This window comes from Jaculus jaculus, chromosome 8 (assembly GCF_020740685.1).
Source record: "Jaculus jaculus isolate mJacJac1 chromosome 8, mJacJac1.mat.Y.cur, whole genome shotgun sequence".
Taxonomy (NCBI): domain Eukaryota; kingdom Metazoa; phylum Chordata; class Mammalia; order Rodentia; family Dipodidae; genus Jaculus; species Jaculus jaculus.
The window spans coordinates 21,400,202-21,426,618 of record NC_059109.1 but is presented as its reverse complement, the minus strand read 5'-3'; the positions used below and the strand labels follow the sequence as shown (position 1 = coordinate 21,426,618).

The window sequence follows — 26,417 nt, the reverse complement described above, 5'->3', positions numbered from 1 at the left end:
AAATAAAAAGACATTTAAAATAAGAGGAGAAAAACATTAAGTTAGGGCAAGCTAATATCTGGTAACAGAGACTATTAAAATATGTACAAGTAGTTATTCTTGATGAACCCTGAAAGAAACCATATAAACACTTTTTGTCTTCACTCAACAAGGACAAGAGAAATAACTAATGCTATCATTCCAAGGGTGAGTTCCTCTGGATAGGATTTGATGGTAGTTTCTGAGTATTGTGTGCACTATGATTAATTTTGCCAAGAATTTTTTTTTTAAATGCTGTGAGACTGCAGTAGATTCAGAAGGAACAAGATATGGAAGTAAATGTTAGTGAGTCATATGGGACTTTGGTTGGGATAGGGAAAATAGATGCAAATTTATTTATTCAATATCTTCTTTATTTCACAGAACACTGATAGGACTGATGTGAGGAATATGCCTCTCATAAAAGTATGCAATTTGTCTACAACCTGCTAAAAAGTTTAGTTTTCTGGGCTAGAGAGATGGCTTAGTGGTTAAGGCACTTCCCTGTGAAGCCTAAAGACCCAAGTTCAATTCCCAGGACCCACATAAGCTAGATGCACAAGGTGGCACATACATCTGGGGTTCATTTGCAGTGATTGGAGGCCCTAGCACACCACACCTATTCTCTCCATATCTGTCTCTGTCTCTCTCTCTCTCTCTCATAAATAAATAAAATAATTATAATACATATATAGTTTTCAAACAAGTGCCTTTAACTACTGAGCCATCTTTCCAAACACAAACACACACCATCTGCCCCATCCTTTAAGTGTATTGCCATGTAAGATTGTTTTATGTCTATATATAATTTTTCTTATTTGGTTTTTTTTTTTTTTTTAGTTTTTATGAGAGAGAGAGAATTGGTGCCAGGGCCTCTGGCCACTGCAGAGAAACTCCACACACATGTACCATCTTGTACACCTATGTGACCTTGTGTGCTTGCATCACCATGTGCATCTGGCTTACATGGGATCTGGAGAGTTGAACACGGGTCCTTAGGCTACACAGGCAAGTGCCTTAACTACTAAGCAATCTCTCTAGCCCTTGATATATTTTTTATGTCTTCATTCTTTGGCAGCACTGTATGAAATGACTCTTAGTTGAGTTGAAGCTTTATGAAGTCACCAAAAATGTATCTCATATAAAAAGGAATTAATTATTTAGATAGGATATGTGGCTACTTTTCAAAATGCTCTATTATTCATTTAAAAAAAAAAAAGTTTTTGGCTCTTTCCTCCTCACAAGTGGGAGGCAGTTGGAAGTCTGTCTGTCACCAGCAGATGGAGTGTACAATATATGCCCAGGATGGGTAATGTTACTCTGACATCAAGAGATGGAAAAGTTTCTCAAAGACACTCTAAATATGGAGAAAGTATTCATTTCTATTTGCTACCGCTTGTTTTGTTTTTTGGCATGTGGATTTTATAGAGGACAGAATAGGCGCAGTATTGCTCAGATACCATCTCTAAGCAGAGTGTGGTGAACATACCTTACTAGGAACACACATTAGTGTGCCATTTCTCCCCGATGTGAAGAGTCTATATTGACCCTACCCTCCTTCCACAATCCTCAGCTAGGAAAGCTCTCCTCCCCTGGTTTTCATTCTGTGGCTTCTCGGGTCTCTGTTGGTACTGATCCTGCCTCTCACACTGGCCAAGTAGACTAGCACAGGGCGATTTTGAACCCCTAGATTAGGGATCTACCGTTCCCATGTGGCTCTCCATCTCCACAAGACACGCTGCTGGCACACGACTACCTGACTGCCATCTTTCCTCAGGTAAAAGTCACCTTGTCCTGGCACCAATGTTTGGGTCCCAACCTAGGCTGAGACTTGAACCCTCACTAAGAAAGTGATTTTTGGCATTGGTCCAGGGTAAATGTGCACACTTTAGGGATTCACACATCATTTCTCTCCTCAAATTTCATACAGTGTGATTCATTTTTATTGAAGAGAATGGGGAAAAGTCTTCAAAATTGGTCTCAGAATTCAAAATTTCTGGTCCTACGCATTCTTCTATCCTGCAATAATTTTTTTTTTCCCATTATTTCATGATGTTCCCCCGCTCATGAGCACCATAGTTCTCCTCATTCTCTGGCGTCTTTTGAATGTTTCTTTTATCAAAAACCTAAGTTAGAATCAAGGACAAAAGTACATCCGACTATGTCATGTATACAGGTAGGGCTGGGGAGAAGTTTCTGTGCGTAAAAGCACTTGTTAGTACAGTCTGCCGGCCTGTGTTCAATTCCACAGTACCCACATACAGCCACATGCACAACACTATGAGTTGGGAGTTCATTTTCTGTGGCAAGGGGCTCCAATGAGCCTCTTTCTCTCTCCCACTCTCAAATAGAAACTGTTTTTAAAAATGTAAAGTAATAATATAAACAAGTACTACAAACTGAGAAATGGAAAAGAGGCAGCACAGTGATGTCTTTTTTTTTTTTTTTTAAATATTTGGCTTTTCAAGATAGGGTTGTGCACAAGCTCCCCTGGAATCCACTATGTAGTCTCCTCAGGCTGGCTCCAAACTCACAGCAATTCTCCCACATCAGCCTCCCCGTCCTGGCATGAAGTGTGCGCCACCACACCCAGCCCCAGCCATTTCGTTTGTTTGTTTGTTTTTGTTTTTCGAGGCAGCGTCTCTAGTTCAATCTAACCTGGAATTCATTATGTCGTCTCAGGGTGGCCTCGAACTCATAGCAGTCTACCTACCTCTGTCTCCTAAGTGCTGGGATTAAAGGCGTGAGCCACCATGCCCGGTTGCCTTTTATTTATTTATTTATTTTTAAATGTTTTATTTATTTATTTGAGAGCGACAGAGAGAGAAAGACAGATAGAGGGAGAGAGAGAGAATGGGCGCGCCACGGCTTCCAGCCTCTGCAAACGAACTCCAGACGCGTGCGCCCCCTTGTGCATCTGGCTAAAGTGGGACCTGGGGAACCGAGCCTCGAACCGGGGTCCTTAGGCTTCACAGGCAAGCGCTTAACCGCTAAGCCATCTCTCCAGCCCTTATTTATTCATTTTCAAGTTAGTATACAGAGATTTAAGTATTTGAAACACATACCTTCTTGAAGAGTGACAACAAATACTCTACAACCACGTGTGGCAGTGCTGGGGCCTCAGAACGTGTGTCTCCTGTCTACTGTCTCAAAATTTCCCAGAAACCTTATTTGCAGATTTTTCCCTCCAGCATTTTAAAGAGTGAAGTGACTGCTCCTTAACTGGTCCTCGTTTGTTTTTTTTTTTGTTTTTTGTTTTTTTTTTTTTAGAGAGAGAATTGGCATGCCAGGGCATCAACCACTGAAATTGAACTCCAGACTTGCACCACCTAGTGGGCATGTGTGACCTTGCGCTTGCCTCACCTTTGTGCATCTGGCTAACATGGAATCTGGAAAGTCGAACATGGGCCCTTAGGCTTTGTGGGCAAGTGCCTTAACCACTAGGCCATTTCTACAGTTTAATAGTGCTCTTTTAATGGTGCAAGCCTCCAAATAGAATCTGGTGAATTATTCTTGGCCTGTAAATATGTTTGCTTTGCCTTCATTGTGCTGCTTTAAAATATCTGAGCTTTTATAGTTTTAGATAGAGAAAAACATGCCAGGTCAGGTTTAATAAACTTATCATTTACCATTGTAATACACTATGCTGACTTCACTTATCTGCAAAATTAGATGCCTGAAGGTTTGCAGACCCCTTGAAAACCACAATTACCTTGTTCTCTTCAGAACTTCTCATATTAGGATAGCACCTGGCACATGAGGCAATAGATATCAATGGAGAGGAAACTTTATTTGAAATAGTGTATGTGAGAGTGAAGAGTTCTAAAAATATATTATAATATTGACCATAGTAGGGCTGGAGAGATGGCTTAGCGGTTAAGGCACTTGACTGCAAAGCCAAAGATCCTAGGTTCAGTTCCCCAGTACCCACATAAAGCCAGATGCACAAGGTGGTGCATGCATCTGGAGTTTGTATTTCTGTAGCTAGAGGCCCAGATGCATCCATTCTCTATTTGCTTCTTTTCTCTCTCTCAAATAAATAAAATATTTTTTAAACTAACCACAATAATAAAATATGTTAAGATAGGTCTCTAAAGTAACATCCACCACAAATACATCCACAAATACATGATTATTATGGTATGCCCTGCATCAGTACATTCCTGAACCTCTCTTCACTTCTTAAGTTTAGCCTCTTTGAGCATAGCATTGAGGTCTCCAGCTGGCTCAATCACTTATGTTATTTATGTTCCCTCTTCTCAGTGCCTTGATGTCAAGTGTAGCTTATTTATTGAAATGTGTCACTACATATTTACTTCCTGAGGACAAGGACTAAGTCCTGTTCATAGCTGTCTCTGTAATATACAGAAAAAAAAAAAAATCGAACTGCCTCAAACCTCCAAGAGTCTGGGTATCTGCTGCTGTATGATGAATGAGTGACTTAAGGGAGAGATCTGCCAAAATCACTTTCCAATAAAAATATTTGAGGATAAATTTCTGTCTCTCTTTTTCTAATGGTTTCAAAGTCTCTGTATGACCTCTAAAATTTTAAGCAGTGAAGGCTGATATGTGTTTGTATGTTCAAAGGGAAGAAAAGATTTTCATCTAAAGTTTCTCCCAAGAGAGCAATTAGGGCAGCCACGAAGATGGCTCAGGGGATCTGCTGAAACTGTTGGCCTCTTGCCTTGGCGTTCACTGATGTGCCAAATCGTAGAGCAAAGCCAAAGATGGACTGACCAAGGACACACTAACCAAAATGTAAAAGAAAAAGATATTCTTAGCCAGGCATGGTGGCACACACCTTTAATCCCAGCACTTGGAAAGCAGAGGTAAAGTATAAAAACAAAGCTGAGCCAAGAATTGTTGTCCCAATAAAACAACAAATTTCCCTGTCCTCAGTGTCTTCATGACTAAGTGGAGCAAATCGAGAAAAGGGGCGGGAAGAGAGGAAACCCGATTCTTCAAGTGGCTGTGTGGACAAGTGGATAACTACAAGCTGATCTAAGTATGATGCAGGTGACAGTTAAGTTTTATGTCAATCTGGTCCGTTCAGGAATTCACAGACATTCCTCTTAAGTGGGTCTCTGACGTTGCTTCCACGAAAGATTAACTAAAGCAGGACTTTCTTCCCCCAGAGTGAGCGCTTCCCCCAGAGGGGCCGCCCACTCTGGCGGGGGCGGTGGAGGGGTCGTTATCTAAAGAAGCTCTGGGAAGGAAAGGGTCCCCACCGCCCACCTGGCTGCTGGCTGCTTGCTGCTTTCTAGTGTGGACTGAAGAGCAGAGTCTCTCCAGGAATCCCCCAGGCCTTCAGTGCTGGATTGGGACTGCTGAGGCATCCAGCTGAGCAGCTATCACGTTCCTTGACTATCAGGCCTGCAAACTGCGCTTGTTGGACTGCCTTAAACTAATCCAATAAATCCCCTTTCAATACAATTCATTCTTCTGTCGGTTCTGTTTTTCTAGAGAACTCCGAATAATACAATGCATAACTCACCAGCATCCACCCAGAAGTGTTAGTATAGCCAAATTCCTATACTCTCAGTCCCTTACCCTGAAACTACTGAAACCCACTGCAATCTTTTAAAGTTTATTTCTTTACAAAAGCAACAGGAGGGAGGAAGTAAAGGGGCTCACCAGGGCCTCTAGTCACCGCAAATGAACTCCAGACACATCCAACACTTTGTGCATCTGGCTTACCGTAGATACTGGGGAATCAAACCTGGGTCCTTAGGCTTCTCAGGCAAGTGCCTTAACCCCTAAGCCATCTCTCCAGGCCCCCACTGTAATTTTTCTCCATCTGAGTATGAGCTTGCATATTGTCTTTAGCATTTGTTTCACTAAGACTATATGGGCAGAAAGTTTGGCAGAGTTTTAACACCAGCATGTAAGCGTTCCGTGGCATTGGATTTTCACTGTCTGGGGTTTCAATGCTATGCAGACTAGTGCATGACCTTGGGTATGTTTTTCTTCCTATCTCTACCCTGACTTGAATTTGCACAATGGTGTAATTATCTACTCTATTGATTGTGTATTTGTGTCTGTCTAATCAGCTGAAAGCCTTGTAAACATTTGGCTCTGGCATTGTTGATGATCAGCACAGTTTGCAATTGACGGCTTCTCCTATAAAAGCAACACATGTGAGCATCTGTGGCTAGTTACCAGCATGGCATATTTGATGTTTTTCTCATTTCTAATGTCCCATTACAGTTCAGGCGATGACTTTGAGAACATTGCCTCTACTAAAATGTCGTGAGGTTTCCCAGAGGCTGCATAAGGATTGTTCTGGACTACAATATTTTGTCATTAAGTCTTAGAGTGCTTGTTAATAAGACATCAGTTTCTGTAATTTGAATTTTCAAAATGGGCTTCTGGTCTCTGAAGAACATATCTTGTCCAAATTGCATGCTGCTCCTGATATCAGAGGTAGCTTTGGCAAAATGACAACTTAAGACTTAAGTCCTATCATTTCAAAAATATTCTTTTATTATTATTGATTTATTTGAGAGAGAGAGACAAAGAGAGAGAATGGGCATTCCAGGGCCTCTAGTCACTGCAAACGAACTCCAGACACATGCACCACCTTGTGCATCTGGCTTATGTCGGTCCTGGGGAATCAAACCTGGGTCCTCTGGCTTTGCCGGCAAGTGCCTTAATCATTAAGCCATCTCTCCAGCCCTTAAGTCCTATCTTTTTATAGAGGTCTCTCTTACTAATAAATTGCCAGTCTCATTTTTTCTATTTGTGGCTCGAGATACATTTACCTTAAAATTTTAACATTCATAGATTTTAATGAAAAGAACTACTTAATTTATACCTTTCCAGGTAATGTTGGAGTCATACACTCCATTGCAGGCAACAACTAAGCATATAAAGAAACCACATTTGACAATTCATCCATAACAACTTAAATAATGCATATTATACACCAAAGTTGTTTTGGACATATACATTTACTAATTTATTGAACCACCACAATACTCTAAGAAACAAAGGTATGTTTTTATAATACATGTTCTGGGCAGAAAAGGCACATGCAGGATTACATGCTAGTAATAACAGGGTTAATTGGAAACATTGACTTATGTGCATACTTTTCCTTCAACATTCAACTCATATTTTCTGCCACTTAGCCACACCCAAGCTCTCTTAGTTTTTATAAACTCAGTCAGCTCATTTCTGGCTTGTTACTAGAGTATTTACACTTGATGTGATTTTTCTATGTGTCTTGCAGTTTTTTTATACTACTTTCTTCTTTTTAAAAAGCATTCATCATTGAGCAATTGCAGCTTCACAACAGTAGTGAAGTGCTTATACATTCATATTAGAACAGCTAAAACCCCAAGGCCTACATAGTTGGAGGAAATCTTACTCATTGCTAATGGGAATGTAAAAAAAATGAATTGCCATGTGGAAAGACAGTTTGGAAATTTCTTATAAAGCAAACCATGGTCTTACCAAATAATTGAGCAATTATATTCCTAGACATTTATCTGACTGACTTTAAAATTTACAACCACACAAAACCTGGCATGTAAATACCTATTGAAGCTTTATTCATAGTCACTGACATCTAGACATATACAAGATTTTCTTCAGTAGGTAAACAGATAAATGCATCATAGCCACATAGTGGAATTTTTACAGTTTGTCCCCTTAAGAACTCATGCTAAAACTTAATTGCAGTGTGAGAGTGTTGGAATGAGGGTCCTTTATGATGTGAATATGATAGGATCTCTGCCCTCACGAAAGGAAAAATACCATTATCCACCATAGTGAATTAATTATTGTGGACTTGGGCCTCTTTTCTCTTCTCCTTGTTTGCACAGGCCAGCTGTTCTCCCGTGTTATGATGTACCATGGAAGCACTGGCGAGATGCCAGTGCATGCTTTTTTATTTACTTACTTTATTTATTTAGAAAGAGAGAGAGAAGCAGATAGACATAGAGAGAAAATAGGTGCACCAGGGCCTCTAGTCACTGCAAATGAACTCTAGACACATGTGCCAGCTTGTGCATCTGGCTTACATGGGTCCTGGGGAATCAAACCTGGGTCCTTTGACTTTGTAGGCAAGCTCCTTAACCACTAAGCCAACTCTCCAGCCCCGGTGCTACGTTCTTTAATATCTCAGCTTCTCGATCCATAAGTCAAATGAAATTTCACAGTGTGTAGTTTATCAGGTCAGTGGTTTTCTGTAATAGTAGCAGAAAAATGGACTAAGATAGGAAAATTATTCAGACACTGTTGTCAAATGGCTTTTAAAATTGTCATAAAATCACATTAAATGCATATTGCCAAGTAAATATGCTAATATGCATATTTCTAAGTAAAAGAAATCATTCTGAAAAAAACTACATATCCTATAATCCCAGGTAGATGATATAAAAAAAAAGGACAAAGCGTTAATGATGGTGAAATATTACTGTTTTCTAAGTGGTCAGGGACGAACAAAAGGTTCAGGGATTGTTTTAGGACAAAGAAATTATGTTGTGTTCATATATGATACTACATATAGTCAAACCACAAAGAATGAGTTTTAATATATGCAAATTTAAACATATTTGGAGGGTCCAAAGGACTATAGATCATTTAGTGACATCTAATTTTATTGAAAATATATGAAAATAGCCACACTGGAACAGCAAAGATAAGGGAAATGTGTTACTACCCAAATGTTGTGTGGCTTTTCTTGAGAAGACATTAATAAATGTTAACTAACTCCACATGGGACACCAAAGCAGTTACTTTCTCATTTCTGGGACAAAATATCTGTCCAGAAGTAACTTAGGGAAAGAAAATGTTTACTTTGGCTTAGAGTTTCAGAAGGTAAAGTCTATCATGGCAGGAACAGGAAACAAGTGTCATAAGTCACATCAGCAGGGACAAAAGCCACAAGGCCCACCTCAGTGCCATGCTCCTCCTGAAGGTTCCACAACCATCCTGAGCAGAGCCACCAACTGGGGTGCAAGCATTCAAACACATGAGCCTATGAGGGACATTTTACATTCAAACTACCACAGGTACTATCGACAGACTAAAGATACAATTCCACCGAAGTCTAGTTTGGTAAACCAATGAATTTGTTGGAGTTACATAGAGTGGAATGAGTGAGGGGTTATCTATAGGAACAAAGGTGACTCAAAGAGATTTCCATCACCAAAAAGCCCACGGAAGTTGTGGAGGTTTGAATCTGATGTCCCCCATAAACTTACGTGTTCTGAATGTTTGGCCCTCAGCTATGGCAGCTTTGGAGGTGGAGTATGTCTCTGGGGAGGAGGCAGACAATGAGGTTTATTAGCCCCCTGCTTGCCCGTGTTATTTGACTTACTCTCCTGCTGCTTTTTTCTCCCTATTCTTGGTAAGGAGGTGATGTCCACCCTCTGCTCATGCCATGCTTTCCCCTGCCATCATGAAGCTTCCCTTCAAGAGTGTAAGCCAAAATAAAAAGTTTCTTCACACAACCTGCTTCTAAACTTTTACTTATTTGTTTAATTTTTAATATTTTATTTATTTATAAATAGAGACAGAATGGGCATAGCAGGGCCTCTAGCCACTGCAAACTAGCTCCAGACACATGTGCTGCCTTGTGCACATGGCTTACATGGGTACTGGGGAATTGAACCTGGGTCCTTAGGCTTCACAGGCAAGAACCTTAACTGCTAAGCCATCTCTCCAGTCCCCATCACCTGCTTTTGTCCAGGTGCTTTATCTTAGCTATGAGAAGGTAACTACAGCACCAACATATACATAGAAACTAAACAGTTAAGTAAGTGGATGGTGGGTGATTGGAGTGAATTTCGCATTATTGGAATGGGAGTTACAGATAAATAAGAAAAAGGATATGTATTGTTGATTGTATAACTACTACAGTAAGTCGATCCCAGTATCCGTGGAAAATTACCAGTTTTGGCTCTGGGATAGTGCATATAAAAGATGACACCAGAGTATTAGTAGCACTTTAGAAAGTATTTTAGAGGAGTTGTATGTGGTGACACACACTTGTAATTCTAGCACTTGAGAGGCTGAGACAGAATGCCCATTTGAAGCCAACCTGGATACATGTTGAGATTCACTCTGAAAGTAAAGGCCATAATGATGGGGATTCACTAGGTTTAATATGCCTCCCATTCAGTTCATATCCAAACACAAACCCAGTATTTTATAATGTGACCTTGTCTGTAAATAGGTTTTTGAGGAAAATGGTTAAGATGAAGTCACACTGGAACATATGGATTCTATGTCTGCTGACTGCTTTCCTTATAACATTGGAAAGTGCAAAAGGAGGAGAATGTATGTAAAAATAGAGAGAGATAAAGATGAGTGGTAATTCTACACTCCAAGGAATACCAGCAATCACCAGTAGCTGGAAGAAACCAGGGAGATGCTTCTCAACAGCCTGCAGAGGGAGCACGACTATGCCAACCGTTTCTTCAAGCTCATTATTGATTTCAGAAGCCATGGGAGGATAACACAGGCTGTGTGTCAAAGGCACACAGCCAACTGAATGAGGTCGCAATGGCCAAGCAAAGAAAATTATAAGCAAGGCAATAAGTGAATTAGCATTGAGTTATAATCCATTGTATAAATTAAAAATACACTAATGTGTATTCATATAAGTCAATGACTAAATAAAATACATAGGGTAAAGATGCAAATCTCTCAGGCAGGTATCTCTATAAAGCTCACGTAGACACTATATTTTCACAAGCTGAAGAATAACTCCTCAATTACTAAATGTGGGACACACATATAATTTTATTTCTAAGAGTTCATATGTACAGTAGGGACATTTATGAACAATACATCAACAGTTATATCCGGATCATATGTATGTTTGATGAAATATAATTAATATTTATTTAATAACTATATATTTGATAAACATAATTATATTTTAAATTTGTGATTTTCCTTACACATAACACAAGTCTGTTCATGAGAAAAAAACTGCAGGTTATTCCCAACAGGTGGACATTGCTCTAAATAAAAAATCATTACAACTTAAAACTTGTAAGACCATGCAAATCAGATTCAAAGAAGCCAAGAGATGAAGACATGATCATCAAATGTAATATAACATGGATGCTATACTGAACATAGAAATAAGAATCAAGAAAATGTGAATGGATTCTAGTTAGTAATAATCTATTAGTATTGTCAAATTACTATAATAAACGTTTTTATTCATGTGAAATAACAAGAGAAAAATGGAATACAAAAGCACTTGGAAGTTGTACTATTTTTAAGATTTTGCTATAAATATAAAACTGTTCTAAAATTAAAATATATGTGAAAATTAAATCAAGGAAATTAATAAAATGGCAGACACAAGATCTAACTTACAGAGTTATATTAGATATACATTACAAATTGTCATTGATAAAGAAATACTTGTGAAGTAGATTTGAAAATATCACCCAAACATATTCTCTAGGGAAGTTTATTTCAAATATAATAATATTAGTAAGTTAAAAGCAAATCAGTATGGGCTGGAGAAGGATGGAGAGATGTCTTAGCAGTTAAGCACTTGCTTGTGAAGCCTAAGGATCATGGTTCACGGATCAATTCCTCAGAACCCACGTTAGCCAGATGCACAAAGGGGCACACATGTCTGGAGTTCATTTGCAGTGGATGGAGGCCCTGGCAAGCCCATTCTCTCTTTCTCTTTCTCTCTCTCTGTCACTCTCAACTAAATAAATAAAAATGAACAAAATAATTTTTAAGCAAATCAGTAGAAAAATGTATATCATTCAAATACTAGTAAAACTAAGGCAAGAGTGAATAGCAAATAGAGTAAGTGTCATGGGAAAGGAAATCACCACAGATAGAGGGGCATCGATGTTTGGATACATAGCAATTCTAACTGTGTACACAATGAGTATGCAAAATAGAACTGAAAGGACTAGAAGGATCTACAGTTACAAATGCAGACTTCAACTCCCCCTCAGCTGATAGGGTAACTAAAATGAATGCCAACAAGAACACAGAAGAACTGGAAAACAGAAATCCTCGTGGAGGCAATTGACACTTATAAAGCACATTGTTCTAAACATCAGATTCAAATTCACTTCAGTGGTCATTGAAAATCTATCAGAACAGATCATATTCTATACCAATAAAACAAATATCAACGTTTTTTTAAAAAAATTAAATGTTCTCTGGGTGTGGTGATGCACACCTTTAATCCTAGCACTCAAGAGGCAGAGGTAGAAAAATGCCATGAGTTCAAGGCCACCTTGAGACTACATACTAAAATCCAGGTCAGCCTGAGCTAGAGTGAAACCTTACCTCAGAAAACCAAAAAAATAATAAAATAAAATAAATACTAACCCATAGCTTTCTTATTAAAATAGAATAAGATTAGAATCAAGAGAAAGACAATGGGAAAACTCAAAAACATGCAAATTTCACAATAGATTTTTTTTCACATAACCCCTGTGTAAAAATGGAATACTCAGGCTGGAGAGATGGCTTGCAGATAAGACACTTGCCTGAGAGGCCCAAGGACTCAGGTTTCATTCCCCAGTACTCATAAAGTCAACTGTGTGGTAAGTGAAACCATTATTCATTGTTGTAAGAGTGAAAATGGGTCAGCTGTTATGGAAATAAGTGTGGCGGTTTATTTAAAAGCTAAAATTAGAATTAGTATATCTCACCTATATCACCCCTGGGTATATAACCAAGGAATCTATCATACCACACAGATACTTGCACATCTATGGTCATGGTTGTTTTATCCATAATGGCTAGAAAATCCAATTAATTTATATGGCTATCAACTGATGACTGGATGGATAATGGAAATGCAGTACATTAACACAATGGGATTTTCTTCAGCTATGAGTAAAAATCCTTGCAGGAAAATGGGTGAAACTGAAAACAGTTGTATTAAGTAAGGTAAACTATGGCCAGATATAAGAAGTCCACATATTCTCTTTTCTTTTGTGGTCTTAAATTTTAATGTTTCTATATATAGAAACAGAGGACATGAGAGTGGATATATTTTAAGAAACTAGATAAGAGACCATGAGAAGGGAACAAGAGGTATTGAGAAGTGTGAGCAAGCCATAGGACTGTGGTAATAGGAAAACAGATAGGAGGCGGGGGAGTGAAGGCAAGGAGGAAGGAGGGATGGAGGGGAAGAAAGGGGAAGGCAAACAAAAAAAATCTGTTTTAAAAAATGTCATAATGAAACCTAATACTTTGTATGATAATAAAACATTAAATTTAAAAAAAGCGTTTTAAACAAGGTGTAAGTTGTGATTGACAGCAGTCAGCAAAAACAAAGCTGACAAAAATTACTCCTTTTTGGTGAATTTTTTTTCTCATCCTTTATTTCTTTTTTTTAAATGTTTGTTTTTATTTGAGAACAGAGAGAGAGAGAAAGAGAGAAGGAAAGATTATTAGAATAGGTGTATCAAGACCTCTTGCCTCCACAAATGAACTAAAGACACATGTGCCACTTTGTGCATTTGGCTTTATGTGGGTACTGGGGAGATGAACCCAGGCCAGCAGGCTTTGAGGGCGGGTACATTTAATCACTGAGCCATCTCCTCCTTCTCTGGTCATTTATTTCTTTAAACTGACCAACTAAATATATTCTATATTTTTACCTGGTCATTCTAATTCTTCATTTTCATGTTGGCTAGTTTTCTTTATCAATTTGTGGATGTTTTTTGTTCCTTAATATGCACTGATACCTATTAAGACATTTTAATACCTATGACATCTGTATGAATTTTCCTATTCTTTCAATTTGAGGAATATTTTGTTAGTCACAAGAAAGTATCAAGTAGAGTGGAAACTGAATTTTCACTTTTTAAAAAATATTTAATTTATTATTTATTTTATAGAGAAAGAGGGGGAGAGAGAGAATGGGTGTTCTAGGGCCTCCAGCCCCTGCAAATGAACTCTAGACGCATGCACCCCCTTGTGTATCTGACTTATGTGGGTCCTGCGGAATTGAACCTAGGCCCTTTGTCTTTACAGGCAAATGCCTTAACCACTAAGCCATCCCTCCAGCCCTGAATTTTCACTTTTCTGGAAGAACCTGTGGTAGAGTTCTAATTTCAAACCCGTATGGAAAGTTTCCTGCCATGGAGTGCTGTATCTATAGAAGTAAAATATGATTCACCCGATAACTGTAGTGCTTTTCTCAGGGATCCAACTTTCATAATTAGGTGTATGGTCCAAGTTTAATAGGGCTTCCAAGTGCTGTCTCCTGAATCCATCCTCTTCCTACCTCCAGCCCCATGTGTGAGAGTCATTTCTAGGAAATTACATACTGAGAGATATTCACAGCATGCATGAGTCCAGTGACTGGTCATTTCACTGAATAGGTGCTTTACCATTGTTTTCAATGTTTCCTTTAGATTCAGGCTGATTTGGGAATAATACAGATAATTTAGGGAGATGCAGGTTTTAGCCATCATGTTAAGTGTTTAATAGTTGAAAAGGCTCTTGAGATGCCTAACATAAAATATTGTCAAAAGAGAAGTTCTGGGTTGGAGGGAAGGCTTAAAAGTTAAGGCACTGACCTACAAAACCAAAGAACTCAGGTTAGATTCCCCAGTACTCACATAAAGCCAGATGCATAAGGCAGCACATGTGTCTGGGGTCCTTTTGCAGTAGCTAGAGGCCCTGGCAGACCCATTCTCTCTTTCTCTCTCTCTCTCTCTCTCTCTCTCTCTCTCTCTCTCTCTCTCTCTCTCTCTCCATACATACATACATACATATATATATATATATATATATATATATATATATATATATATGCATGCACACACACATATATTATTTTCTGCCTCTTTATCTCTCAAGTAAGTAAATAAATAAATAATAGCTTTAAATTTTCTTTTTAAAAAAGAGTAGTTCTTTGAGTTTTAAGTAACTTTTTTGAATTTTTTCAATTTATATTTACAGTTAATCCAAGTGCTGACAAAGTTACAGGAATAGCAACTCGTCTTCAGCTGAAAAGACTAGTGATTTTCTACAGTCTAGTGGCATGGATGCTCCATATAGTAGAAACTTAGTGGTACTGCTGATGCATTTCCATAGCTTCCCTGGTTGAGAATGGATTTCATCCTCCTTTCCTAAGTGGTACAATGTGTTTATCATGTATCATCTTGCTAATGACTTTCTTGGAACTATGTCAGTGATACCACCCACCTACAAAAATAGCTAAATTAAGTAAGATTGTTAAAGGATTAAATTATGTCTATTTCAAGGGTACTTCTGTTTCCAAGAATTTATGGATTCAGAGTAATGATGCTTAGAACATAATTCAAGTACTTCACATAAATGAATGAGAACTCGAGTAGCCATCAAGTCCAGTCATTTCTCCCAAGCAAAATAACAAAGAAACCACTTTTGTACTTTAGTGAGGATGCATTCTATGTAAAGATTTCCAAAGAAAATCACACTTTAAAATATGGTTGTAAAATTTATCATCTCTACCTTTTCTTCATAGATAGACTCAAGTTCCCTGTCCTACCCCTATGGACAGTGTCTTGGACTCCTCCATTGCCTTTTGACACAATTGAACTTTGTAATTTGATGAGAACACAACCGTCATTTTCATTTTCTGTCATTGGCAAGTAAATATTCCCACTTGCTGTGCCTCTAAGAGAAAAGGATGGCATTGTTCTTTTACTGTTTGCCAGTCACACACTTTGCTAAGGTGACCCATCACATCTGCTACTACTGGCCTTTACCTCTTTAAAGTAGCTTCTAAATTGTGTTTGAAAAAACAAAACAAGATAACCTCAAAAATCCAACAGGATTTTCTCTATCCTCTAAATGCCCAAGCATTTTTTTTATTTATCAGGTTATGACATTTGATATAGTACTTGACTCCTGGTACTAAATCAGTGTGTAGTTTATTCCCCTCCAAGTTGATCCTCATTCTCTTCTCCTCTCATCACACATCCAATTTTCTTATTCTTTAGTAAAGTCAGTCATCTTTTCTGAAGCATCCTCAGAACTATGCTCTTGTAAAGACAAGCCCACCAGTCCTTCCAATCTCAAGAAACAAATTTATATTTATCAGGTTAAAGTTCAGTGATATAATAGTACACATTGATGCTGTTGAATTTTTTCATTTCTAGGCTTATGTGTAGATTTATAAAATTTCCATTTTCACCATAATAAAATTAAGAGTTTCTAATATAGCCTCATTGTGTGTGTGTGTGTGTGTGTGTGTGTGTGTGTGTGTGTTTTCTAACCTGTGTTATCCGCTTTTAGGTAGTAGAGTACCTACAATGTGAATATCAGCATGTTAAACTCCTTAATAAGTACCATCCATGGGCATTTAGTTTATTTATATTGTCATGTAACCATCTGCATTGCATAATTCCAAAACAATTTTATCACACTAAAAAGGGAAACCTTTCTCCATACTTGTCAGCATCTGTCTACCACTAACTTACATTTTGTCTATGAATTCATCTGGTTTGATTATTTCATGTACGTAAGATTGTAAAATATAGATGATTTTTTTTTGCCTTCTTTCTTTCCCTCAGCATAATGTCTTCAAGGCTCATTCAGGTTGCAATATCTGTATTTTCTTCTCTTGGAATGCATTAATATGCCAAGTATAAATCTTACACAGGATTAATATCTAGTACTTACAAAGAACTCAATAAAACTAAATTATACTTACATGGCAGGAGAGATACCATGATAACAAAGGTGGATTTCCCAGGGCAAAGCTCATCCATTGCACTCCGGATGTGCTGACCCCTGCGATCTCCCCAAATGCATAATTTGTGGTAGTGGGGGACTACATCCATGTTCTCCCCTACTAAAATAAAAACTAAAAAACACTAAATAATAAGACATCAAACAACCCAACCACAAAATGGCACATTGAACTGAATAAAGAGTTCTCAGAAGAAGTACAGAAGGCCAATAAACATCTAAAGACACAAGTTAATGCTACTTTTGAGATTTTGTCACATGGGTGTAAGGAATTTTGCTTTCAGTTCATTAGTTAAATGAGGTTGGATTCTTTCCACTTTGGGCTACTGTGCACAAATCTTCCTATAGAGAAGATATGTGTTTGTCAATTTGTCCATATGTTTTATTGTTTGTTGTTTTATTGTTTATTGTAGGAATTTAGGAATATACTTATTGAGACATAGGAAAGTTAACTGTTTGCATAACTTTTTTGAGGAACTACCAAACTTATTTTAATAGCAGTTGCACCATTTACATTGTCACCAGCAATTCACAAAAGTTCCAATTTCTTAACATACTTGTCAATACTTGTCTTTCTTTAAAAAAAAAAAATCACAGTTATCTCAGAGGTGGTATGTCACCTTGGTTTTCATTTGTATCTCTTTAGTCACAAGTAGTACTGAGCATCTTTTCCCATGTATGTTGTCCAGTTGTGTATCTTTGTTAGAGAACATCTACACATGTCTATAGCTGATTTTTACAATGGGTTATTTGCCTCTTTGTTGCTGACTTTCAAGAATTATTTATGTGGATACTAAGTTCTTGTCAGATAAATGATTTGCAAATATTTTCTCATGAATTGTTACAGTGACGCTTTCATTGCTGGTACAAAACACTCATGATAGAAAAGGATTTAAGAGTCTCAAGTGGAAGCCTCATGATAGCAGAAAAAAAGATGGTAGCCCAGAGACCAACTTCCTTGCCAGCTTCAGGTGTGCAACAGCAGGTGAGTGATCCAACTAACTCTGGCAAGCAAAGGGGCTAACAAACCTCAAAGTCCACCCTCAGCAACATACCTCCTATAGCTTCCCAAACTTCCATCAGCTGGGGACCAAGCATTCAAAACACATGAGTGTATGAGGGACACCTGATTAGAACCACCAAATACCACCACTAGCCTTCAGAAAGTCATGATCATCCACGATGTAAAATGGAATGTATTCAGTCCAACTTTAAAAGTCCCCATAGTTTTTATCAATCCCAACACTGTTCACGGATCCCCATAATCCAAAACCAAAAACAAATAATGGCATAGAATAAACATTCACACTGCAAAAGATAATATTACAGGGAAAGATTGCACCGATGTAAGATCTAAAGCAAACAGGGAAAACATCAATTCCAACATCTGTAACCAGTGACAAAGTCACTGAGGTTCTAAGTGCAAGCCTCAAGCTGGGCTGCTCCTGGCCTGGGGGACAATCCATTCTTAGAAGCTCTCACTGGCAGCCACCCCACAATTCTGGTATCTCCCAGAAGTCTTAGAATCTCCCCTGCAACCCATTGATCATCCTCACAGCTCCACTTAGCCTCTATACAGGGAATCTCACACTCTTGCCTCATATGGCCCAGTGGCCATTTCCAAAAACCAACCAAGTTGCCAATTATTTGACCCTCTTTATCCTGCATTTGTTATACCCCCACAGTACCAGGTAGACTACCAACTTTATTCATCCTAGGGGGAATAAAGCCAGCTTAGAACAGGACTCTATTTTGTCATTCTGGCTCCCGACATCAAAGCCATCAGTATTTTTCCTGTTGTCCCAGTGCAAACTTCTGGCCCAATCTCAGCAATAGAAATACCTCAAACAATTGAAGCTGTTCAGACACTGTCTAAAGCCTGAAACCTCCATTTCTTACAGTGCCATATCCACCTGTTCACACCAGTCCACATTTCTATGTAATGCAATCTTACACAAGTTTTCAGGTCATGGGAAAAAGGAAGTAAGACTTTCCTACAAACTTATTCTAGCCCAGTCTTGAAAAAGCTCTTTTTTTTCCCTCTCATAAACCCAGCCTGCACAGTCCATAATTCTTTCCACATTTAGGTCTTTTAATTTTTTTTAATTTATTTGCTAGGAGAGAGAGAGAGAGAGAGAGAGAGAGAGATTGAGAATGCATGACCATGCCTGTAGCTGCTTCAAACAAACTCCAGATGCATGCTCCTCTTTGTGCACCTGGATTTATGTGGATACTGAGGAATCAAACCCAGGTTGTTAGGCTTTGCAGGCAAGTTCCTTAACCACTCATCCATTTCTGTAGCCCTACATTTAGCTCTTTCAAGTGACCAGAATAGTTCATCAAACTCTGCTTATAACACTGCAAGGCATCTTTTAGGACTAGGTCTCAAATCCTTTCATATTCCTCCCACAAATCAGTTCCAAAAGGCCAAAATCCACACAGTCTTGTTTCTAGCAGCAATGACCACACTCCTTTGGTACCAATTTCCTGTTGTAGTTACCTTCTTATTGCTGGCACAAAACATCCAACCAAAATCAGTTTATGGCAGGAAAGGATTTATTTTGGCTTACCGTCTCAAATGAAGCTTCATAGTGGCAGGAAAAACAGGGTATCCCTGAGGCTTGACATCACCGCCCTGCCAACATCAGGTGAAAAACAGCAGCAGGAATGTGAGCCAAAAAAAAAAACACTAGCAAACTAGAGATTAATAAACACCAAATTCCACCCATAGAAACAGGTCTCGCCGGGCGTGGTGGTGCACACCTTTAATCCCAGCACTCGGGAGGCAGAGGTAGGAGGATCGCCGTGAGTTCGAGGCCACCCTGAGACTACATAGTGAATTCCAGGTCAGCCTGAGCCAGAGTGAGACCCTACCTCGAAAAACAAAAAAAAAAAAAAGAGAGAAAAAGAAACAGGTCTCTTTCAGGTCCCCAAACTACCAGCAACTGGGGAGCAAGCTTTCAAACATATAGTTTATGAGGAACACCTTAGTCAAATCACCATACAAACCAAATTGTCTCTTGAAAGCGTCCTGTGATGCACAGAGATTTTACATTTTTATGAAATTTAGTTGTTCTAATTTTGTACAGTTACTTGATAGCATAACTAAGTACTCACTTCCATATCCAAATCCAACATCATTTTGGAGATTTGCCTCCATTTTCTTCTAAGAATTTTATAGTTTTAAATTCACTTTTCTGTCTCTCCACTAAGGCTTTTCACAGGCATATCAACTAATATAATCTGTGTCAGGAGCATCAGGAACTATTTACTCTTCCTTTCTCCATTCCACTGTCTTTGTATACCATGTCACTGCTTTTCCATATAGAAAGACATCTGTAAGTAATGGTAATTCCTTCATATTAGGCTTCAAACAGCTGCCAAGCAGGTGAAAACAGACACCCACAAGTCTTTGTGAAAAAGAAATCTGTTCTGCATCCTCTAACTCCAAAACTCCTGCTGTGTGTATGGACTGTCATCCTCAATTCTGCTGAGGTAGGAAATTGGAGATAGGTCAAGGATAAGATACAGAAATCTCCCATCAGAGCTGGGCATGGTGGCACACGCCTTTAATCCCAGCACTCAGGAGGCAGAGGTAGGAGGATCTCCATTAGTTCAAAACCACCCTGAGACTACAGAGTTAATTCCAGGCCAGCCTGGACCAGAGTGAGAACCTACCTCAAAAAAACAGACAAAAAAAAAAAAAAAAAAAAAAAATAAATCTCCCATCAGTTTTCAGTTTGCATTTACTTGATGTGAATTTAAATCTTTCACTATTTTTCCAGAGTTCTGACAAAGTTGATTTTGACTGGTTTTTTTTGCCAAGTTTCCAACTTTTTTTCCAATTTTTTTTTTTTTTTTTTTTTGAGGTATGGTTTCACTGTCACCCAAACTGACCTGGAATTCACTATGTAGTCTCAGGCTGGCCTTAAACTCACAGTAATCCTCCTACCTGGGCTTCTGGAGTTCTAGAATTAAAGGTGTGTGCCACCAATGCCTGGCCAATAACATAAATTTTTGGAGTTTACTCTTGCATCATTTTTGAAGCAGGGACATCACTCCTGCTATATGCTTTTTAAACTGTTTTTCCTTGTGTGTATGAAATACATTTCATCAAATATTGTGCAGTAACTACTTTTTTAATATTTTTATTTATTTATTTGCAACCACAGAGGGATAGAAGGGAGAAAAGAGAATGGGCACACCAAGGCTTCCAATTGCTACAAACAAATGCCAGGTGCATGTGCCCCTTTGTGCATCTGGCTTTACATGGGTACTGGAGAATTTAACTCTGGTCGTTGGCTCTGAGAGCAAGTGCTTTAACCATCTCTCAACCCCCCCCCCATTTTTTTGTTTTCTTGAGGTAGGGTCTCACTGTAACTCAGGCTGACCTGGAACTCACTATGCAGTCTCAGGGTGACCTCATACTCATGGCAATCCTCCTACCTCTACCTCTTGAGTGCTGGGATTAAAGGTGCACACCACTACATCCACCTCCATTTAAAAAAAAAAATATTTTATTTTTATTTATTTATTTGACAGAGAAAGAGGGGAGAGAGAAAAAGAGAGAATGGGAAAGAGAGAGAGAGAGAAAGAAAGAGAATGGGTATGCCAGGGCCTCCAACCACTGCAGACAAACTCCAGATGCATCTGGCTAATGTGGCTAATGTAGGTCCTGGGGAATCAAACCTGGGTCCTTTGCAGACAAACACCTTAACTGCTAAGCCATCCCTCCAGCCCTCCTATTTTTTTTAAGTATTTTTTTTTGTTTTTTTTTTTTTTGAGGTAGGGTCTCACTCTAGCCCAGGCTGACCTGGAATTCACTATGTAGTCTCAGGGTGGCCTCAAACTCATGGCAATCCTCCTACCTCTGCCTCCCAAGTGCTGAGATTAAAGGCGTGCACCACCATGCCTGGCTATAAGTCAGTAAATTTTAATAGTATACTAAGACATATTCAAAAATATACTAGATATGAACATATAATCAGGAATGAGATATCCAAAGCATTGTTTCATCCCATAAGCTCATGAGACCTTGTCAAATACAAAGCAAGTAAGTCAGATTATAAGCAATCAATATGTGATTTTGCAAAAATTTACTGGAATACAACTACAACCCTCATCCTTTTGTGAATTGTTGGTGGCTGCCCTTGATTTGCCATAGGAGAAGTAAGTAATTTGAATAAAGCTGAAAATATTTATTACATTGCCCTTTTAAGAAAATAGTTTCACACTCTCAAATTAAGATATTTATATTCACATTTCAGAGAAAAGAGAAGAGAGCCTTTGTTAGATATGGCAGTGTGTACATGTTATGAACACATTGTACTTGAAATGCATAGGAAAGGAAGAACAAATTATTAAGCATCCTTATTTGCCCTCAAAGTGGTAATGAAATTTCTTGATAGAACAGAATACCATTTGGGAACTACTGATAAGTCTACTTTCCAAATGACTGTGTCGATAGTTCAAACTTTATGCATGATTTTGAGGGTTTTCTTTTTGTTGTTGTTGTTAGGGTAGAGTCTCACTCTAACCCAGGCTGACCTGGAATTCACTATGCAGTTTCAGGGTGGTCTTGAACTCATGGTGATCCTACTACCTCTACTTCCCTAGTTCTGGGATTAAAAGAATGCACCACCATGCCCAACCTGAGATTCTTTTAAAAAATATATATATATGTTTACTTATTTATTTACTTTAGAGAGAGAGAGAGAATGGGAACTCCAGGGTCTCCAGCCACTGCAATTGTACTCTAGACATATGTGCCACCATGTGCATCTGGCTCATGTGCTTACTGGGGAATTGAACTTGGGTCCTTAGGCTTCACAGACAAGAGGTTTACTGGCTAAGTCATTTCTCTAGCCCTGAGATTCTTAATAGTAGCAGCACAGCACTTTTATCATTATACTCTCTAAGTAATTATGTGCTGCAAAGTATACTCTGATTTTTGGCAAACATGTGGCCTTAACATTATGCAATATAAGACAAGGTGTGTTCCAAATTTAAAGAATCAACTCAACTGAAGTGAAGACAACTTACAAAGAGAAAGAATGATACAGCTTCATGAAGATTATTTTAGAAGCAAAGATTCTACTAATTGATATGTTCAATGTTCCAGCAAAACCAGGGCTGAAGACATTGCTCAGTGGTGAAGAGCACTTCCTGTGCAAGCATAGGAAATCCCTGAAGAGACCTCACACACACACACACACACACACACACACACACCACATTACATATACATACACAAGCAAAAAATAAATGTATGTTGACCTTGAAAAAGGACACTGACCTAAGTAAAGAATTTTATGTATATTTTTACTAACTTCATATACTTGAGGGATATCAAATTATGTTTATTGAAAAGAAGATATCAACATTAAAATACTACTGATACAAAAGGAGGAACTTAGAAATTGATTAAATTAATTCTAGAAAACCATTTTACCTACCAACAAACACAACCTCCAGTCACAGCATTTTCTACCTCTAAATATAGAAATTAACATTTTCATCCCATTTTTTAGGACCCTAGAGAACTAATATCAGCACTATATAATTTGCTAGAAAAATGCTTGAAATCTTCAAACCAAACTCTAAAACTAAATTGTAACACAAATATCTGAGCTTTATAGTTTTACAAATGTTTAGGAACATTACTGGATCAAAAAAAGATATCAATGAATGTTTCCTTAATCTTGAAGGAATTGTGATTTAATTAAGACAACTTATTTTAGAATAAGACTCTTATCATTTCCATATATAAAGCAATATGCTTTATAATCCCTAAGGATACCACATTAATTTCATCTATTAATATACCCTAAGAACATCATTTAATATCAAATTAAATCCAATATGGGCATGAAAAATTGTCATTGCCTTGAAATATTTCATTAAATGGCTCTGAACATGTTCCATCTAGAGATGTTTCTGGAAATTATTAAAGGATGCCACGTGTCTGAGGATGAATCTCTCCCTCACATGTCTGTACTTCTTTCCAATCATCTTGGTGTGATAAAGTTTTAACTGAAAATCACAAATTGTAGAGCTGCCAGAAATGACTGAAGCAAGTGAGTTACTAACACTTATAAAATTAAAAACAAGCGTATAAAATTAGAAACAAAAGAATAAATAGGAGAAGGTAACATTAATATGGTAAATCTGGTTGAGTTTGACAAAAGTTCTAGGAAAAAATCTTGAGGTACAATAAAAAGCTAACCCTACTGCATTTTCCCTTCTGGCCTGTAGGAACCAAAAATACATTATTCAGTCTATTGTAATCAGTTTTCAAAAATAGTGGGTTTTCAACACAGAAGTGATAACTAGATACAATAATGAAAGGGCCATAAATCCTGCAACATAGAGAATTATATAGATCAATAGAACCTCAGAGCTGAAAAACACCTTAAAAATATTTTATACTTCATTTTTATTTCATTCATTAGTTAGTTTGAGAGAGAGAAAGAGAAAATGCCAGGGTCTCTAGCCACTACAAACAAACTTCAAACTAATACGCTGCCATGTGCATCTGGCTTACATGGATAATGGAACCTGGCCACTTAGGCTTTGCAGGCGAGTACCTTAACCACCAGGCATCTCTCCAGCCCCTTAGTGATGTCTTAAGCAATCACAAGTTGAGTTGCACATAAGGACATCCATTGCAAAGAGGGGCTTGTGAGTGTTTTGAACCAAATTTATATGCATGCACACAACACATACCTCCTACACTGCCCCCAAAGTGACTCGGACTTTTCTCTCGGTTTGATAATTAAATCTGATACAAAAGGTCTTTCAAAAGCAGCATTGCAGGCCCGGGGAGATGGCTCACTGGATAGAATCCTTGTCTTGCAAGCAACAGTACATGAGTTCAAGTCCAGTTGGCGGTTGCTTTATCACTAGCTTCCTAGTCCCAATGTACCTAGGTGAGAAGGGAGGCAGAGACAGGAGAATGGCCTGGAAACTTGCATGCCAGTTAGGTTGGCCGACACAGCAGTGAACAGTGAGAGACCCAGCCTCAAATGAGGTAGAATGTGTGTACCAAGAGTTGCAGTTATGTTCTACCTCCACATAAATATGGTGGTTCATGAACACACACACTCCCGCTCCTCCTCCCTCTCCCACTCTCTTTAATTAATAAATAAAAATAGGATGCATTTTTCTAGAACCAGGCGTGGTGGCACACTCCTTTAATCCCAGCACTCGGGAGGCAGTGGTAGGAGGATCACCATGAATCCAAGGCCACCCTGAGACTCCATAGAGAATTCCAGATCAGCCTGAGCTAGAGTGACACCTCAAGCAAAACAAAACAAAAAGAAAAACAAAACAATGTGTTTTCTAAAATTAAAACAAAATTCTCTGAAAAAAATCACAAATTATAAATTTATAAACATAAATATAATGGGAAGCTAAAATCTTAATAAACAAAGTTCAATTATACACATACAAAAGTTTCACAAAATAATCCAGAAACAGACAAAACCTAGAAGGTTAATTAACTAAACCAGCATTCCATTTAATTTAATTTAGTTGAGTCTTCAATTGTTTGATGAATCTTGGTATCATCTGCCACTGCCAGCTTCTGTTGTCTCCAATGGCTAGCAAGCCAGGTGCCATTTCATATTTTGACCATTTCAACACTATTGACACACAGTATAGAATTCTGAAATATATATAAGAACAGAGAAATATATAACTTACTCCACTTCATCATAGGATATGTTTAAATTCCATGGATCCTGGGCAACACATTCTAATTTTTTGTGCATAACCTTGTCATAGGAGTAGAGCTTTAGACCCAGATGGAAATTTTTTTTTTTTGAAATCTTCTAATTCAGCTTTCTTTGGATGTAAAACTAAAAATTTATTGACACGAAGTCACTCATCAAATTAGTATTGACTTCAGTGGTGCTAACCGACATATATAACAATCAAATCTTACCATCAAAATTGAAAAGCAGCCCATGGCCACAACCCTGAATGTCCCCAATATTATCAACTTGCAAAATAGAAAACTAAAATGGCAATTAGAGCCATCAGGAGAGGTCACTAAATATTTTAAGACATATCTGAGCAAAAGTTTACCTCTAATATTGATGTATATATATATACATACACACACATACACACACACACACACACGCACATATATACATATATACATATATACATATATATATGTGTATATATATATATATGAAGAGAGAGAGAGAGGCATGTATGCATATATATATATATATATATATATATATATATGTATTTATTTATTTATTTATTTATACACATCTTATTTTTCTGCTCAAGAAATCTTGCTTTCTTTTAATTGCCAGCATCCCCAAGTGCTTCCTGATGACAATTAAATTCTTAATGCTGCTTCTTCTTTCCCAAGAGCAGTACTGTGAGTGGACTCTTGCCAGTTCTTCAATCACTCATTTTGTAAACTCTCTATTCTCTACCCTCCTCCTGTGACTAAATCAAACCTGTAATGTCCTGCTGTGTAACCCCCCTTGATCTTGTATTGAAAAGTGCTCTTATTCCTGCAACCCAAAATAAAATTTAAAAATTCAAACTGCTTATAAACAGCGTGAATTCCTAGACCATCTGGGCACCAAGCACCTGGTTGTGAAGAGCGAAGCTCCCCTTTATTGATTCCAAACATGAATATAAATTGGAAGCCTCGGGAATATGACCGTTCAATTCAT

At 38.0% G+C, this 26,417-nt stretch overlaps 2 pseudogenes; one reads left to right on the top strand and one right to left on the bottom strand.

Annotated features, from left to right (window-relative positions):
• The window catches only part of LOC101594158, a 106,947-nt pseudogene that overhangs the window by 19,364 nt on the left and 61,166 nt on the right, over positions 1-26,417 (bottom strand).
• Positions 16,668-16,816, top strand: LOC123463275 (annotated as a pseudogene).